Source organism: Anopheles funestus, chromosome 2RL (assembly GCF_943734845.2).
Source record: "Anopheles funestus chromosome 2RL, idAnoFuneDA-416_04, whole genome shotgun sequence".
In the NCBI taxonomy this organism is placed as follows: domain Eukaryota; kingdom Metazoa; phylum Arthropoda; class Insecta; order Diptera; family Culicidae; genus Anopheles; species Anopheles funestus.
In genome coordinates this window covers 98,279,298-98,297,660 of record NC_064598.1, presented here as the reverse complement: position 1 = coordinate 98,297,660, position 18,363 = coordinate 98,279,298, and the positions used below count along the sequence as shown (strand labels likewise).

General features: G+C 43.5%; 1 protein-coding gene and 2 non-coding genes across 6 annotated transcripts in view; 2 read left to right on the top strand and 1 right to left on the bottom strand.

Moving 5' to 3' along the window:
* LOC125763435 (probable G-protein coupled receptor Mth-like 1) overlaps window positions 1–18,363 on the top strand; it is a 144,004-nt gene that overhangs the window by 65,935 nt on the left and 59,706 nt on the right. The window lies entirely within an intron of this gene.
* Trnag-gcc (transfer RNA glycine (anticodon GCC)) lies at window positions 8,195–8,265 on the bottom strand. Its single transcript has one exon. It is a non-coding gene; the product is annotated as a tRNA-Gly (tRNA).
* On the top strand, window positions 12,206–12,279 carry Trnat-agu (transfer RNA threonine (anticodon AGU)). Its single transcript has one exon. It is a non-coding gene; the product is annotated as a tRNA-Thr (tRNA).

Sequence of the window (18,363 nt, the reverse complement as noted above, 5' to 3'; positions counted from 1 at the left end):
GTGATCAAGCTTCTGGAACACGATCGCATTGTTGAAGTTCCACACGGTTTCCACCATCCCTTTCCCTGTGCGATCTTGTCGGCCATTAAACTGTACCTAACCCGTGGGGCTGAATGCGGAAACAACAAAACCTAGAAAAACCGGGACCGATAAAGCAGCTGCCATTACGTCAAGGTCACACTACGTGTGGACACGCTGTTAACGTTTCCCATCTGTTTCAGCGTTTCTTTCGCCGTCGGTAAGGCTCTAGTTCTATTTCCAGTTTCACTTCATTACTGGTCACAAATGCTGGGGATGGTTTAAGCAAAAAGAGGTGGTTAAAAGGACGGACAGTAGCAGCACAACCAAAAACGGCACTCGCTAAGACTCGACTCCACACCTTAGTGTTTGGAGGCGCATTTCAGCATCCGATATACGAATGTGCTCCAACGTTCGTCCAATCGGAGTTCACTGCTCCGGGGCATTCAAGGCAACTCAAGGACGCCCACCTAGTGGGGCTACTTTGTGTATGCGTCTATAGAGTTCGGCAAGCTTTGGAACAAAACAAAAATGTGGCATTCTACGCCTTTCTTGGTGCGCGCGAGCACGAGATGATGGTCGTTAACGAGATGTCCCCAACGAGTCTGTGCTCCCCGCCGCACGCCATGTGTGACGCCACTGAGGTGGCCTTCTGAAGCCTGCCGCGTCCAAGCATACGTACGAACTGGTTGGTAGGTTCTGCATTCTATTAAGTTGCGAGAAGCGATACTCGATCGATGATGGTAAAAATGGAACCTCTATCGAGGCGGCTGAAGCCTCGATGTACTCCTAATATCTTGATGTACTTCGCGCTAGATCGATCGTCTAGAAGACAGCGTTAGAGGTGCATGATTGACAAAAACTGTCACGGGCAACAGAACTGGTTCAATTAAAATGCGTTGCTGATTTAAATTGAATGCATCAGCGCGATTGCAATCGTTTCGTTTCAGACCGTGTATTGAGTACCTGCCACACCTCATTCCAAGCCCAACTGGAGTCGGGTTGGAGAGCTTTACGGAAAAATTCTTCATCGCATTCTATGCAGTGTTTTCCTCAACGCTTCTTTGAGGATGCAACAAAGTTGCAGCAATGTGTAGTGTGCAAAAATGCACACATGCTAATGCAAGTATGCACCGCCACATTACAGAAGCCGCACGTCGGTATGAAAATGGAAATGGCATGTTTACATTATGTTTCACTGAAAGGCTTCCGCTGTGAACACACCGAAAAGTGATATCCTAGACGCGCTTTGGAGTAGGGTAATTTTTCCAATAACTTTAGCAGACACACACACACACGTTCGGTTTAGGGTCTATGTTTACCATTCATAAATTTAGATTGACTGTGGTGTGCAGACGCATTTTCAAAAGAGTCTTGTTTGTCCAAAGAATTGCGTATCGCGTGGCTGTGAAAAGTTCCGGGGACACACTCCCTTCGGGCACCGGGAAAGTGTAACGTCTAACGTATCGTAGACTGCACACCGAACAGGATGGCGAATTTGAATGATTGATTTATGTACCGTTTTTGTGCCGCCATTTTCTATTGTTTGCCACCGACAATCGAGGAAACGATACTATCGCTAAGAGGGAACGCTTTTGTTTCGCCCATGCTTGGGATGTGGGATGTGCTAGCACCCTCAAGATCGCAACGATATGTAGGTACGGTGTAGGTGTTTAGCGGCTGTGCGAAATTGCGATCCTGCTGAACAATGTTTGCCTTAAACCGCCCAGAAGATGATGGAAGACTGAGGAGCCTGTGCCGCGGTAATGGAGGGACTCCTACCGGCAAACATTTCAGCAAAGACACACGCGTCCAAGTGACTCTATTTCTACGACTCACCGTCCCAGAACGGACAAAACCGTGTGTCACGTACGCAAATATGGTTTCCGCTTTTGGGAGACACCCGTTCAAAAAGTCTTTTGAAATTGAGCGTAAAATTGACGCATTAAATATTTACGAAGACAACCGAAAGGTACTTGGATTTGGATAAGTCTTTCCGGTGGTATTTTGCCGAACAGCATAGTGGAGTTTGAGACCGCTTGAGCCACTCAATGCTTCGAGAAAACAAAAACCTTCTTATTGTGAAGCTGTTTTTTGTGTTGTGCGGCCGAAGAGGCAAAGAATTCGTTCTACATCATGCATGACATGCAAAGGTGAAAAATATGAGTTATAGTAGGTGTCCGCCTGGTATGTCTTTGTCGCGTAATCGGTCCGCAGTTGTTCCAAGCGTGAAGCCTTAATATTTCCCATTCTAAGTCTAGCTCTATAATGTGTTTGTTGGATTCACACAAAAAAGTCCTATCGTAAAGGGAATATGCACGATGAGGTAAAACGGTTTCATACCAGGCGTCGTCTATCATGCGAATGGTAATTAACTACATTGTGCAGACTGAAAAGAAGTTACGTGACGATGTTACAAAAGGACAGATTTTTGGGAATTTCGAAGCCGAAAACAAGATTTGAGCTTATTTTGTGTGAGAACAGAACGTCAGATAAAAAAGCACAGGAAATGAGACACGGCCGGTAATGATTCTTTAAAAAACTATTGTAGCATTTATAACTCCCGCAACGTTGCATGGTTTCAGGCTTAATTCAAATGCATATTTGCCTGAATCGTTTGTGGAGAATGTTTGAATGTGTCTCGTTAAGCCGCTACCTTTGTTGTCGCCTACGTGTAGACTCGTCGAACACTTAAGCCGCTAAAGACGCACATACAATTTTCCATCAATTATAACGTCACGACACAAACTTCAGGTAGCCTACTCACTTAGACCCTGGGATACCGGGAGCTCCACATCTCAATCTGCTTAGCCTACGCATGAAACTCGTTGCAGCTAGTGGGAGCGCCTGTAAGAGAAAATATTTGAGCAAAACCATAAAACAAACAACAAATATGAACCGATGAAGAACACATGGATTTGACCTTTTCAGCGGGTGCATCGGCATTCGAATAGGACCATACTGTGTCCAATGTTGGTTCAAAGAGGCATAGGCTTAACCATTTAAAGACGGAATACTCACCTGTCTCTGTTGCTTGGTCTTTGCAACTGGGAAACTATGGTACTCACTGTACACCATCAGCAGCTTCCGTAACTTCCTCCAAACCAAAGAATCCCACACCGGCGATAGGAGCTACCCGGCACAGTAGATAAAGTGAGCAAATGTTTGCCCCTGTGCCTTCATACCGAAGAAAACCCACTGCTCGCGACTGGGGTGGCGACCGTGGAAAAGTAAAAATAAATATTGTACGATGAATTATGAGCTTATATCTGGACAAACAGTGGATCAACACACGCTCCACTGCAGTCGTGTTCTGTTTCTGTTTTTTTTTTTGGAGTCAAGTGGTGAAGTTGGTCGTGTTGTGTTGAATAATTTTTCATCGATTTACTTTTTAATGCTTTTTGAGAAATTGGAATCAGTTTTCGGAAAAAAAACATTCCATCCCTTAGTGTGTAAAGTGTGTGCGTGTGTTTGTTTCTTGCTTTGCCGCAGTCGATGACCCTTTGGTGGACTCCAATTTGGACGCGGGATGGGAGCGGTTTAGGTCGTACTAAAAAATTTGTTCCTCTGTCCGTTACAACCCACAGGTCGTTCGCTTCGGGAAGTTAGCATCCGTTAATCCAAATTCCACCCCTCATACAGGCACATACCCAAGAATACTTAAGACTTAAGACTCACTGTCTCTCTTCCCGCACAAAAGAAGACATGATTCACGTGGGGTTTTTATGCGTGAATCCGATCTTGAGCCTGGATCTTGACATTGGAGAAATATGAATTCGAGCACATTCGAAACGGCACAGCTGTAAATGTGGCGAGTGGTTGTGTGGGCCAAAACAGGCTGAGAAAGTGACATTGCCATTGCCAGATGATCGTGTTGAGGATCGAAATCGACCCGTCCCTCATCCATTACGTGGTGATCGTCGGAAATGTATCGTCTGGCGTATTTTTTTGCCTGTCGTTGCTCTCCCGAACAAGCTTAAACATGCGTCTACATGCGTGTGATAAATGGAAATGCATTAATCTCTTTTTTTTGCCTCATCGCCCATCGCGCTACTCACCGATCGCCTGCTCATCACTTTAAATCGTTTTTATGTTGCACCGTCCAAATCCGATAGATTATATATCCTCCCCCCCCGAGTTAAGCGAAGCGCACAAAACAAGGCTGGGAATTTGGGGAAAAAAAAACAGTGAGCTTACGCACGATTAAAGTTCATCTTCCATGCACAGCTCAGCTGTCGAATGGACTGCAATTCTGGTGAAAAGTGCGCGTGATTTGTGATGATGATAATGATGGGAAAAGTGATGCGTGTTTTATGTGCTGTTACACACCCGTGTGACAGTGTGAAGAAACCGTTTCTACCCAGCTCGCTTCCCTAATGCACCTTTTGACCGGATGTGATGGGAACAAAACTGTCGTTTGATTGTGATGCAAATGGCATTGCTCTTTTCACCCACCTTGGATTAAAAGAAACATTTTCTCACACCTTTCTATGTCGATATTTTTTGTTGGAAAATGATGCAGATGATGAGAGGTTTTGAAGCTACACGAATTCGAGTAGCATTTAGGAAATATTTGAATAAATTTTAAAGAAGAAAATGGATCTGTCGAATAAAATGTGCGCTCTGAACAAAAGCGGGTGCCTCAGTTTGTCGCTCCTGCATGTGAAAACTGTTGAAAAGAATCTCAATTTCTATTGTTAACCCTTCAACACGATGCTTTGGATTATGTCAAAATCGTTCGTCAAGCTAACCGGCTGTGTCTCATCTATGGCTTCCGCTGCTACTCCACACCATTCGTTGAGGAGATGCTCCGTTTAATATGATACGAATAACAAAGCAAGTACCGACCGTGTTTCGTTTTGCCTGTCTCTCCATCCACTCCCAACAATTGCACTTGAATGCATACACTTGGTATGCCCTTCATCGCAACCAACGGCGCACTCGCAACAGCTGCTTTTGCCGATGGCATTTAATTACAGGCAGTGAGATGAAAATAATTCACCACTTCGATCATTAACCGCCACCGTGGTGGTGCTATGGGGTGGGTGGGTTCCATGTGCATCAATATGGAGTCATCTGAAACCAACTCCAGCGACAGAGCTGCCACCATACCCGACTTCGTCTCATTGCACGCTTATCACACATCTAGAATGACACACACACTAGAGGCCACACCAGTCTGTAGTTCGCAATTGCAATAGACTCGCGACCAACACTATGCACCATTAGTCGCCAAACCCATGACAGGTTCATAGCGAACATTTCGAACCACCATTTCACCGCTCTTTGGTCACAGCCACAACACGGGACAGATGCTTCATTTGGGTTGGGTAACGAGAATAATTGTTCGATAGATGGACCACATTGATTTGTCTGCCGTTCACCGTTTCCAACAGCCGTGTGTCGTTATGAGTATGGTAGAAAATGGTATCTATTCATAACTACTCTGGCCCGCTAATGGACAACATTAGTGAGTGTTTTGCGATGCACCGTCAAGGTGGATGTGCAAAAAGTGGAAAAAAGTGATCGGAAATGTTGCCCATCGAGTAAGGGAAATGAATATAATTTGTTTTAAACATATTCGATACAGTTCATTCCACCTCGCAATAATATACAGTGCTTTTAAAAAATAAAACACCAACATTTACTTTTCCATTTTACTGTAAATATTATGCAGTGGATGTAGAAGAACTCTTCCTAGTAACAATTCCAATTATATACCCATTTGTTAAAGTATATTTTAATGCATTAACTTATTGATCTCTTGTTACACGTTTCAATAGGAATAGATGATGAACGAATAGAAGGACGCATTTCAATAGCAAACAGTACTTGACAATCACCTTGTATAGAATTCTGAATCGACGTTTGAAGCAAAGAAAAAAAATATTTGCATGTCCATATTGCAAGCGCATTAATATGGCAGAAAAGTGAGAGAGATAGAAGCAGTAAGAATGTGTGGAGGACGCAATTTTTTTAATGATCGATTCGATTACAAGGCCAGCGCGTACGTCGCGTAATATTTTTGCTTCTTCATAACGATCGTACGCATCGCGCGACTCGTTGATGGAATGCGCAGCGAAGATGTGCGATCTGCTAAACCAATAAAGATCATCTTTTTACCCTTGTGCTGTTTCATCCTTCCTTACCATCGCGCAACACCACGCTGAGAGATGTGTGCGCATCCACGTTGGCGCCAGCGATGATGCCGGCGCCACGCCATGTTGAGCCATCGGAAAATTTGCAATGAATGGAGCGAGTTGACGTTGTTCTCGTCCGAAAGCGCACTGACGATGGCGGGCCGGGGGGACAGCATAATTTTTCGCTCCTCACGGGCTCGGGGTACTATAATGTTGAAACCAATGTCACCAACACGTGCGTATGTGAAGAGGGGCACGATCCAGGAGGAGGTTTGTTTCACTATGTTTGGTTGTTTGGTGGACGCAAGACTAGACTTCCAACCGTATGGACAATGTAACGCATCGTAAAGGGAACAAGGGACAAACACGGGATCGGGGAGTAACATGTTTAATCGGACGTTATAAGCCGATGCTACTTCAGTGGCCAATTATTGCCTTTGACATAAATACACACGAATTAAACATCGCAGCATCAGGTCGTGGCATGATTTTATGGAAACGGCTAGTGTGCGGTGGACAAGGGGTAGGAAGTTGGAAAAGGCAAGGGAAGAGATATGTTGTGCTGTCGTGTTTACTTTATCAATTGTAATCCGCGTGTCGGCCGGTGGTCGGCGGCCATTTTCAACATGAAGTCCAATGGTAGTCATGGTCAAAAGTTGTTGGTTCGGAGGTTCTCCAAAAACCACCGTAACCCGAAACCTCAGCAAAAGGGGGGGTGGCCCGGGAAAAGTGCATCGAGGATTTGTTGGTTTGACTTTCGACTGCAACCCGGTCGAACAGAAGTTGTCGGGGGGTTTTTCGATGGGGCCGAGAATTGTGTAGAATTGGCTGGGAAATGGGAAATCTGGGTGAGTATCCTTTTTGCAACTTCAACTGAACGCGTGCGTTATTAAACTTCGTGCTGGCCGTAGAACACAGACTAAACATTTTCATTGCTCTGGATTCTCCTCATTTTTCCCCTCGGTCGTCTGCATAACCGGTTCTGTCGAGTGCCAGTGGCGGTACTTTTAGGAAGATAATCTTGTTTCCGGTGTCGTCATTCGGAATAACATGATTTGTTGAGAGTTGATGGCAAAAGCCTGAAGCTACTGATGCTGGCATCGAAGGAGCAGATGTTGGCTATGGTGAAGCCTCGCCAACCACAATGATACAGTCCTGTCTTCCTGTCGTCACGCTAAAAGTGCAATCTCCCGTAACGTTTTCATACGAGTGTGCTGTGCAGCGCCAACTGCAACTGCAACTGAAAAGTATAATTTGTTTCTCACTCGACGGTAGACCTGGGCCGAGCATATCGGTTTGTGAAGCTCCGCCAATTTTGTGATTATGTTTAGTCGGATGTCGGGAGGGTTTTGGATGGTTTTTCCGGTAGAGCAAATGGTAATTGTTAACATAGCTCATCTACTTCATGTTTTTGATTTATTTTACTAAATGAAACATAGACATATGGTAGCGACTTCATCCGGACTCCTGCAAAAGCTAACATTGTGGTAGAGAGTATTTAAAGGAGAAACATATCATGCTTGATGTGGAGAAAAATCATCGTATGTTAAATTATATTTTATTTTTACCATTCTTTCGTTTTAATACTCCATATTTGGTCCAGTGAAATGACTCATTCATAGCTTAAACCCTGTTTATGGAATGCATTACGGTCGAATCGAGATTTGAACTCATATCAATATTTTCTTGACATGTTTCTTGATACCGTTGAGATCTTTGTGCTCTACTTGACCAATAGTTCATTCCCCATCAATATTAATTCTTTCGTGAAGAAAACAAAATTAATTGAGTGGTTCGATTATCGCCTCTTTTGTTATCGATTCGCCTTTATCACTATATAAAGTTCAGTTTGGCAATAAAATAACAAATCTGTCTTGATACAACAACGCGGATTTATGACTTAACGAGCGAAGTATTCGATAAGGCTTATTACGAATTATTTGACCCCAATGTGAGAGAAGCTGATAAAGATTCGTCACTCGTTGATTTTGTTTCTAAAATAAGACATAAATATAGCAAAAAGGGGAGAGTGAGCTTGCATCGGCCGGGAATCGAACCCGGGCCGCCCGCGTGGCAGGCGAGCATTCTACCACTGAACCACCGATGCTCGTGATCTTGGGCACTCTAAAAAGCCACCGCACAACGCATCTATTTTCTTCATGTTCGTGACCATTAAAAAGAAACAATTTTCCACCAACTACACCACAAGGAACAGAGATTTTCCTCCTCATAACCCTACCTTCATCGACGAATCATAAAGAGGGAGAGAGAGGGAAGTAAGGTAGGGAAAATTAAGCGCCGAGCAAAACCTTTCATTTTGTGGAGCTATCTCTGCTTTCGTCACGTTTTATGCTAAATTGCCAATCATAGTAATATGATATGGTTTATTCTAATTTATAGTTTTTGACCACCGGTACGCGGTGCACACATTCGCTACGGCTATGACGTGAACCGGGTCTTTTGGTCTTTCGATACAGTCTGACCGACTGGCCAGCTAGGATACACATCTCATTATTCGACGTTCTTGTCTTCGTACGCGCCGGTCGTTTGGTGCATCGACCGTAAAATCGCTGCACGTGATGCAGGCCCTCAAATGACGTGTAGACCGAACGGACAGTAAATGCATTCCTGGTGCATTCCGGCTTAGCGCAATGCACTGACCGCGTGAAGCCTACCACACACACCAGGCGGACGATCGTACACGCAGAACCCTCCATCGTTTTGCAGCGAGATTGCATAATGCATGAGCACAAGTGCATAACGAATGATGCACACACAAGCACTGCCACTTGGGCAAGGGATTTTGCTGCGTGAACCGAAGTTTACCGAAATAAATAAAAAGACAAACCAAGCGGATCAAACGTTTACAGTGGAAAGGAGTGGGAAAGGACGGATGAAGTAACTGCAATTGATCTCGAAGAGAAGTATGAGACAGATGTGGTGGTGGTGGACATTCGCGTAAAATGCATATACTGAAGCACCTACTACACGTATTTGTTACGCTACGGGAGCATGTTTTGACAGATTCAAGCACCCAAATCCAACCGCTGGAAAGGTTCCGACGGACGATTTCCTTTGGACAACCGCGAATTCTCTCTCCTCATCCTCCCATACTGTCATTCCCCTTTTCCCCGACATGGCGTAATGGTCAAGTGCAACTGCACCACAGTCAACAATCCGATGTTTATGATGCAATTTAGATTTAAATATGGAACAATTAATCACTGTAAGGTTTATTTATTGTGGTTTCAGGGGAGCCGTTGGTGTTCCTTTTCGAGGTAAATATTGACCATTTACCGCGAGTCAACCCGTTTTGTTAAACGCACACTTGTTTTCCGTCCCCGGCCACATTCCGACCGGGCGGTTCACTTGTTCGGACCGATCGTTTGCGCAATTGCGGTCCTTTGGTATTGATTATTTGCATAATGTGGGATGTGTAGTCAAGCGGGACCAGTCTGGGGCAATATGTTACGCCCGAATGCAACTAATGTTACAACCGAATCGGGGTACATCGGCATGCCAATTAAAATGACACTCACACTGGTTAGACGTTTATTTTTGGGAAGAAAATTAAACTTGGTTGTAAATGAGTGGCACATTTTGGTGTAAATAGACGAAATCGATTAGCCGTACAGTTTTATTGCTTTTTGAGAAGCTTCCTACGTGGTATGATGTGTTTGTTGCTCTGGTGTTACGGGTTTTTATGAGCTAATTTGATTTGATATATGTAGAAATAAATAGCTTTTATAAATAGATTTTTTCACTTTTGTCATTTTTTGTTAATTGAAAATAGTTTGTTTAAAACAAAATAACATATGGTCTTTAATAATTGTTGTATGTTTTTCTATTGCAACCTGTTGCACTACGTCTTCATTATACATCAGACGTTTGTTTGCCAAAAACAAGTTTGTTTTGTGTCTTTCACTCTTCTTTTTGCCACAATTCGAAGTCTAGAGTATAAATCGTGTAATACAAACCAAAATTACATTCATTTTGTCTGGAGGAATTTTAAAGTAGACAGGAAAAAAGCATGAAAAATACCTTTCCTAAGCGCAGGTGGATCAACGAATTAGAAATTGTCTTCCGCGCTACACAAATATGTTATCAACAAACATTTTTCTTCACTGCCACGGAACCTATACGCGGTTTATTTACTCTGTTGTCACGCGTAAAAGAAATTAACATATTTTAATTGATTTGTATCAACGCATCAAACGTTGCATGATTTTCACACTTGAACGAATTCTTGTTGTGCGTTTTTGTTTGTTTGTTTTTTTTTTTCAAACAAATTCGATTAAGTCGTGCGATGTTTTAGTCGTGTAGCGAAGAATACAATTTTATACGGGATTCGCACAGTTTTAAATGATGACCGGTACGATTGTGTTCGTATAACGGAGGTATGCAACCGCTAGTCCGTTGTGTGAGGAAAAGCTAAAGTAGGGAGGGTTTAATTTATGCTAATAGATTGTGTATAATTTTCAGGGTCATCAACCGGGCATCACTGCGGGTGGTGCTGAAGTACAAAGCGGTACAAGAAAGGAAGGAGAAAACAGAAAATACAATTAGAAATAAAAGACACCCGAAAACCTCACGCCGGACAAGGATAGTTTGGTTTTTATGGCAGCGGAAAATTGTCAATTCAATAATTCATTTGTTTGTAAGGAAAGATGGTGCAAAGGGTGGTGAAAATATCGCCCCCCATACACGCACACATACATCGTACAAACCGTCGACGACACCTGTTTTGTCTGTTGAGCATGTTTTTTTTTCTATTCGCTTCTCATGTGTGCTAGATACCAGAGCAGTCGAACGAAAGCGACTTTTGATCGCAAAACCTCTATTTTTCCTCCCGGCTGAAGATTGTGTCCCATAACTCACTTGCACTTGCACATCCGGTACAGAGGCGGTAAATGGAGATGGTCGGAAGGTCGCATCACTTTCTTCTCGCTTCCGCTATCCATCGTGACAGCGACGAAACCGTACCGAACCGAGGGAATGTGATGATAAATCGCTAGAGAAAAATATGCCGTGCTAGTCGTTAATCACGGTTACAAATACGCTGGGCCCTGAGAATGTAATGTCTCTGTGTGCCGGCCGTCTAGCGTGGAAGGATTGAGGGCCCGATGGCAGGAGGAGTTCGTGTCGTTGTCTCGTTGCCACGGTGCGTATCGCACACGGGAACGTTTTGTTTCACCGCGGGCAAATGAGCTTCCTACGCGCGGGAAAAATCTTCCGCTACCAGAGCGGGTGGCGAGTGGTGGCATCGCCCGGCTTCTAACCTTCCCTGTGGGAAATGAGCATAACGAGCATGTGTACGCGATGAGAGCAAGCTTGCGCGAGGTCTCGCCTAATTGTTGTCATTAATTTTCCACCAGTGATGCTGCCACTTTCGCTGCATGTGCGCGTATCTTACACGAAGCGTCGAAGCGTGTATTCTCCGTTTGGTCTGCCACCGCCACAGGGATGGTTGTGATTTTTCGTGTTTTTTTCTATTTCTCTCAATTATTCCGATTCACTTTCTTCCTATGGAAAGCGACAGACACGGTGTCCATGGTACCATCCCGGGACATTGAAAGGGATAAAATAGCTTTTCGATCGATGATTAATTTGAAATCGATCGCGTAGAAGAGTCGACGGTCCTGCTGACAACCCATTTTAAGTTATAAATATTTTTGTGCCGGGTGTTGCCTGGCTGAAGGAATAAATCAACATAATGCTTGAAAGTATATTCAAAATATTAGCTGTACACAAAGAACTCATTAATAATCGTAGACAAATGAAGATATGCTTGGCTAATGAAACGAACCCATTGAATGATCGCGATCAGATCAGTGTGTATAATAAATAAACAGCTGCTCGCAGTTTCATCAGCAGAGAGCGGAGCTTATTTTTGGCTTCCTTTCACTTTGTCCCTTGCATCACGATCTCACGGTGGGAGTGGTGCTGATGCTGATGCACAAAAAGGAATGTTTTGTTTGTCCACAGCATGAAAATGGACCATAGGGGTGTGTAGTTTTTGTTGAATGAGAGCACGCACATTGTATATCGGCGCCGTGGCTTAGTTGGTTAAAGCGCCTGTCTAGTAAACAGGAGATCGTGAGTTCGAATCTCGCCGGAGCCTTAACAATTGCTCTCCCTCGGAAGTAGATTGAGCAGAGGTGTGGGTGGGAGATCAAATGTGAGATTATTTTTATCTGTTGCTCGAGTAACGCATACAAAAAGAAAAATAATAATTGACAAGTGATTACTTTTTAGTTTTAAATTTGTTTAATCTGTTATAAAAAAGACATCACGAACTACTTCGAGGGCTTTCTTTCAATGCCTATTCAAAGATGCTAGCATCTCTCGATGAAGATTTTTTTTTCTTATATTTCAATAAGTTTTCCTACCCACAACCCTCCCTAGTCACCGTCACATTCTGCCAAAAACCTTCCCTGTTCCAGCCGAGAGGAACAGCCCAATCGATTGACGTAGATCATGAGCAGCACGATTTGTTTAGTTTCGTGGTTTTTTAACCTTTTGCTCTCCCTCTCTTCATCTTGTTTTTTGTTGCTTTCTTTACAACAGTCAGCAATCAGTTTCCAGCCAAAGATCCTCGAGTTCAACGGGGTCTTTGGGAAAATAAAATTCTGTCCTGATCGAAAAACTAACGCAAACATTTACGTTACCGCCCAGGTTGCTTATTTGGGAAGCTTTTCGGCAGGTCACCAGAAAGCATAGGTGGAAGGGAGAATTATAGAGGGGGTAAAAAAACACATAAAACAAACATAAAATCACGGGAGAAGCCCCACCATTACGATAGCCACTCCAAAGTCCGAAAAGGTTTCTTACGTTTTAGGGTTTTTTTTTCAATGTTTTGGGCCACCGAGAAAGTCAACGCTAAGCATCGAACGAAGGTAATTGAGCATTCTCAATGTTCTGGGTTGGATTGGATAAGGAAAAACGAGACTCTGGAGGTTTCTTTTTGCGCTTTTAAACATGTAAGGAAGACGTCCAAGTATTTCGGACCGGATGGAAATTTGAAACGTAAACTGGATTTGATCGAATCGTCGTTAGGCCATATGATCGGAGTGATAGAGCGTAAAAGAAATTTGGTTTTCTGGATGAACTGGAACGATGTTATTTTATGTCTACGCTTACAATTTCTGACTTTCAAAACCATTTCGGATTGATTACAAACCGCCGCTCACAGAAGCGGTGCAATTTAAGAAGCTCATCAGCACTGAAGGTGCCTCTGTTTTCCTTCGAACCTGGCTACAAGATTGCGTTGACCAACATTTAACGGAAGCTAGACCTGTTTTTGGCTGCTGGTATGCGATGTATTTCAGCCTTTAGAAGATTCTCTTGTAAGAAGTAGGTAGGTAGAATGTACCGCAAATTATTTATATCCCACAGCAGTGGGATCGAATTAGCCAAAGCAGCTTACGGTAGCATATACAATCATAGACCGCAAGAATCCACCAATCTTTCTCCTAGTTCTTGTTTTCGGGATACGGTAGAATGCAAAACCTAGCCGCAACTAATCAGCATTCAAGCACAAAGCGATGGTTAGTGGTTTAGTTTTGTTGTTCAAAAGCCACTTGCACAATTTTAACTCAAATTCTCATTTGATGTACGCCTCAAGGAACATTGGTTGGTGTGTGCTTGGTCCGATTGGTCATGCCAATGCCTCAGGTAGAATTGTAGTAGAGAACACAAACAACTTAATTTATCTCAGCCCTTTCCGTTTGGGTGTGAAATAAGATATCAGGTGTACAGCAGTTCAATATTGTATACTAAATCTATACCACACGTCAGTAACCCAGAGGGATAGTCGATCTGTGCCACCAGACACGAGAAAACGGGGTATGATAGGCGAAATCAATCCACTAGTGATGACGGTCGACCGTTGCACCCTACAACAAGGGCAATCTGCACAAGGTTTGCATCGGAAGCGTTTGAAATGGATTCAAAATTTTATTGCATCCGAATCCTGGCTCTGATTTCAATCCTATCTTCTGTTCTGCAACGGAACAGCGTCGGCACACGGTATTTGAATACAATTCAGTGGACCGGAAATCATGACCTAACTCGAACTCTTCTATCGGTTTGGAAGGTGGAAGAACCGGTAAGCCGGAAATTAGATTGATTTGGTCGTGTTCTTCCGAATGGGAATCGGATCCGGAAAAAAGAGATGGGACTGTAGAATACAACACCTGTCTAACAAATGATTGAAATAAGGCAAAACCTCCGGAAGATACCTCTTTGAACTGATTTGCCTGAAACACCCCATGTCGAACCGGGATCGGGACAAGGGAGATTTAATTAAATTTGAAATGATTTTTTTCTTCTTTCTTTTCAAGTGGTAGCAGGCTAGGTTTAGTCTGCCAATCAGTGGTATGCTTTGAGCTTATAGTGTTATTCCCCAAGTGTCAATAATTTAATAACACATCACGGTCGGATAAGCTAATCTCCACAAGGTGTTAAAGAGGGTAAAGAAGGGGAATTAAATGATAAAACTGCAAATGAAATTCTGCACATTATGACCATGACCTAGACGTGGTAGGTGTCGGTACGTTGTACCCTTCTCTGCTGGGGGTATTGATATGGAGCTGTAGTTAGGATAAGGGTTGTCATTATTCCTATACCGCATTCTCTTTATTCTCCACGGTGTACTTACTTCCATGCTAGTGGACATGAATTATGTGTCCTCCTGCATTACACTTCGTATCCGATTAGCGTGCATTTAGTGTCCCTCTCGGCAGACCCAACCATACTCCTTCGGGAGTCGTTAGACACTGTTCACGTGAATATCTCGAGCCATACGGTATGTGCCCTAACGCTACACCCAAGCGTCCAGTTTTTATTTTTCCTTTTTGTCGGTTGATAACGGATTCCCAGCGCCACATGCTCGGCATGCTATTGCCAAAATAGAACGGTGCGCCAAAGTCCCGTTTAATCTGGTTTTCGGTGGTGTAAAAATAAAATCACACAGACGCAAGAGCGTTGCGTGATCAAATGGTGGTTAGGAATGCAGAACGTTTGTTGCAGACCGTTGATTGGCAGGTCAGTGGAGAAGAACAGGTTCCATGGTACGTGTGCCACAGGCGAAGAACGCTGAAGAAACCAAAACAACCATTCCACAAAAAGATGGAAGAACTGTTGGTTTATAGTGGGGATCCTAATCCCAGTAGCAGCTTACCCATGGGTGTCCAGTTCGTTGACTTTGGAGCTGACTTGATGTCTCCAAAACGACTCACGATCTAATCAATCCTCACTAGCTGGCAAGAGGTGATGGAAGAAGGATTTATTGTTTCCTCCTCGAACGGGAAGCTGAATCCCGTTTCCCGCTCGATATCTATCAACAGAGTTGACGTATTTATACGAGACAGTCGAACACTCCACATTGTACCGAGTACCGTTTGGTACAGCCATCACTAATCATTGTATCTCACGACGATCGTGCTCGATTTCAAATGTCAACTGCATAGGGTAGATCATTTTGCATATTTTGTTGCAACGATTCTGTGCCGTTGAATGCATATTAGCTCATGTGTTGTCGGAATGTCGTTCGAGGTAACTGATTTGAATTTGAGTGTCAGCAGCAGTTTCTCAACATTTACTTCTTGACATTGTGTGTGTGTTTGCCGTTTAGGCAATAAATCTCAACCAAAGCGCTACTCACACCTTCGAACGGGACGAACACGAAGATAGTGAGTATGTTTCCAAAACCATTCTGCTAAACATTCTGCCAAGCTGCACGAACCCCCTTCGTCTTGGACCTCCAGATATATATGGCCTTAAACCGACGACATTATGCAAAGACAAATCTTGCCCAACCGTCCATTTCAGGACATTTCCACTTATCAGTTCGTTTTGTGTCGCTACGATGGCGAGACTTCTCATCGGTGCCCATTACACATCATTACATCCATTTCGATGAAGATTGACCGTATCTGAAGAGTGACCGGTACGTTTGAAAGACGATGATCGGCATCTCAGCCATGATCTTTTGCAAATCGATTCGGTTTAAACCTACAAGTCCGATGCTCCATCTGGTGTCTGATGTCTTCGACAGTTTTGCACCGCCGTACAGTTTTATCTACTGTAGCGTGTCTCGAATGCTAATGTCTCTGAATGGAAGGTGTTTTACCTTTCCTTTTTGGCTGCGGCAAACCAGCGACAACAAAGAGCTACAATTGATTGGAATTGCAGGCGTATTACGTTGCTATAAAAGAGGGAAAAAGAACTTCTACCGACGCTTGATTGCAATGGCGACCTTCCTTTTCATATTCCATTCATAATGCAACTAACTCTTTGCGAATTGCCTATAAATTAGCTGGTGCATATCGACGTCTATTAACAGTGTGGTTCGTTTGAAGATACGATGCGTCTCTTGAAGATCTCCTGAGTGTTAGGGTCTCGGTGTCGGTGTCTCCTCGGTGGGAAGCAATTGTAACTCCGCCCGACTGTCATATAAATATTCAAATGCGCATTTTGAATGCACACATTCCACCACATCGGTAGTGTATCGAGTGCGGCCACTTGAAAATGGTTATTTTAATGTGTCGTATTTGTGAACTGTACCGGGCTGCAATTTGCAATGAATTGCGCCCCACTATCACTACTCTTGGGACGATTGTTAACGGCAGAAAGACATTATTTTCCAATCCGTTCGCATAAACCTCGTTGTGCTGGGATTGAAGAGACACGAAAATTGTGGTCTAATAATTGTGTGTAAAATAAGCGCTTGTCATAGCCATCCCATAAAGATAGTTGGTCGCGAGTGAGTTGTTATGATCGATACGATCAAATGACGATCGAATGCTTTTAAGCATTATTACCGCAAGTTAGCCGATCGAAGGTTAACTGCTCTGTTGCATATTGACAATATTGGTACAAGAAGGGAGGAAAATATTGCATTCTCACGTTCACCACTCCTCAAAGGCGTCCCGTAGCATCATGGAAGAGTCGCTGTCTTGTTGCAACCTTCCATCCGAAAACGCTAATTGATTGCAGTTGATGGGATGGTTCACATGGGCGAGCAAATTGCCGCTCATTACAGCATCCAATTTGATTGATTCCACCAAGGGGTAAGAATTTATGAGGTTTACATTGCATATGGCCACCTACATCATCGATTTCATCATCATAATCGTCAACATCTTGTGATGATCTTACCTGTAGTCGGCAACGTATTTATATGTAAGTAAAGAGGAAAACCCCCTCCGAAGGTAGGGTGATAACCTTCATCTTCAAACGCGGAAAAGATGGTCGGTGAAATTGGTGGAAAATAGGTTATTATGTGCGGGTCGCGGTAAAAGGTTAAACCCATTAGCGGGTTTCGCCGAACGAACTGAACGCGGCGGAACACGGGTTCTTTTGAAAACATCGCCCGAAAGCGGTACTTCACTCAGGTGTTCTCGAGTGCATGTAAAATGACGAGAGCTCCGTCTGTGGTGCATGTTTCCGATGCCAGCGAGCATTAAATGAAACCGTGGAGTGCTTCACGGAGCTTTGAGTATGAAGTCAGCATGAAGCCACTGCGAAGCAGGAAGGATTAATGTGTGAGCACTTCTCAGTTGTGCTTTTTCCCGCTGGAAAACCTAGCGGAAGGTTGAGTGGAAGATTATGTCGTATGCGATAGACATCGATGTTAGCGATAGACAGCCGTAAGACAGAGACAAAGAGTGGAATCGGATGGCTTGATGTAAAACGTTGCTCAAAAGACGACATTATTTAAGCGGTTTTAAGGAAACATGTTGCCCTGGCAACGACAAGAGGTCAATAAGTGGATAAGAGGGCACGTTTGGGCTAAAACTCATTGCGTTGCAAACATGGTGGTCTTATGCTTTAGTCTTTGCTTAAGATTTTGAGCCATTAGTCCACCATTAAGGTACTTCAAATCAGGAACAATAATGAACAAACATCATTGTGAGGGGGAAAATGTAGCAATGAGCTTAACATCAGCTTACATGTTTTTCTCAAGCCATCTTTATCTTAACATTCCCCACCCAAAATCTGCTCCATCTTGCATAAAGAATCCCAATACCATCAAAACAGCAAAGCAATGTATTTCGCAGCAACGACACACATCACACGTACTGCGGCAACATTTTAAAATGATTTTAATTGCTCTTCAATATGCCATCTGGGAACGTGTTTTAATTTGCCCATCAAAATCGATGCCTGTCCCTGGTTCTCGCATCGATAAGGATGCGAAATG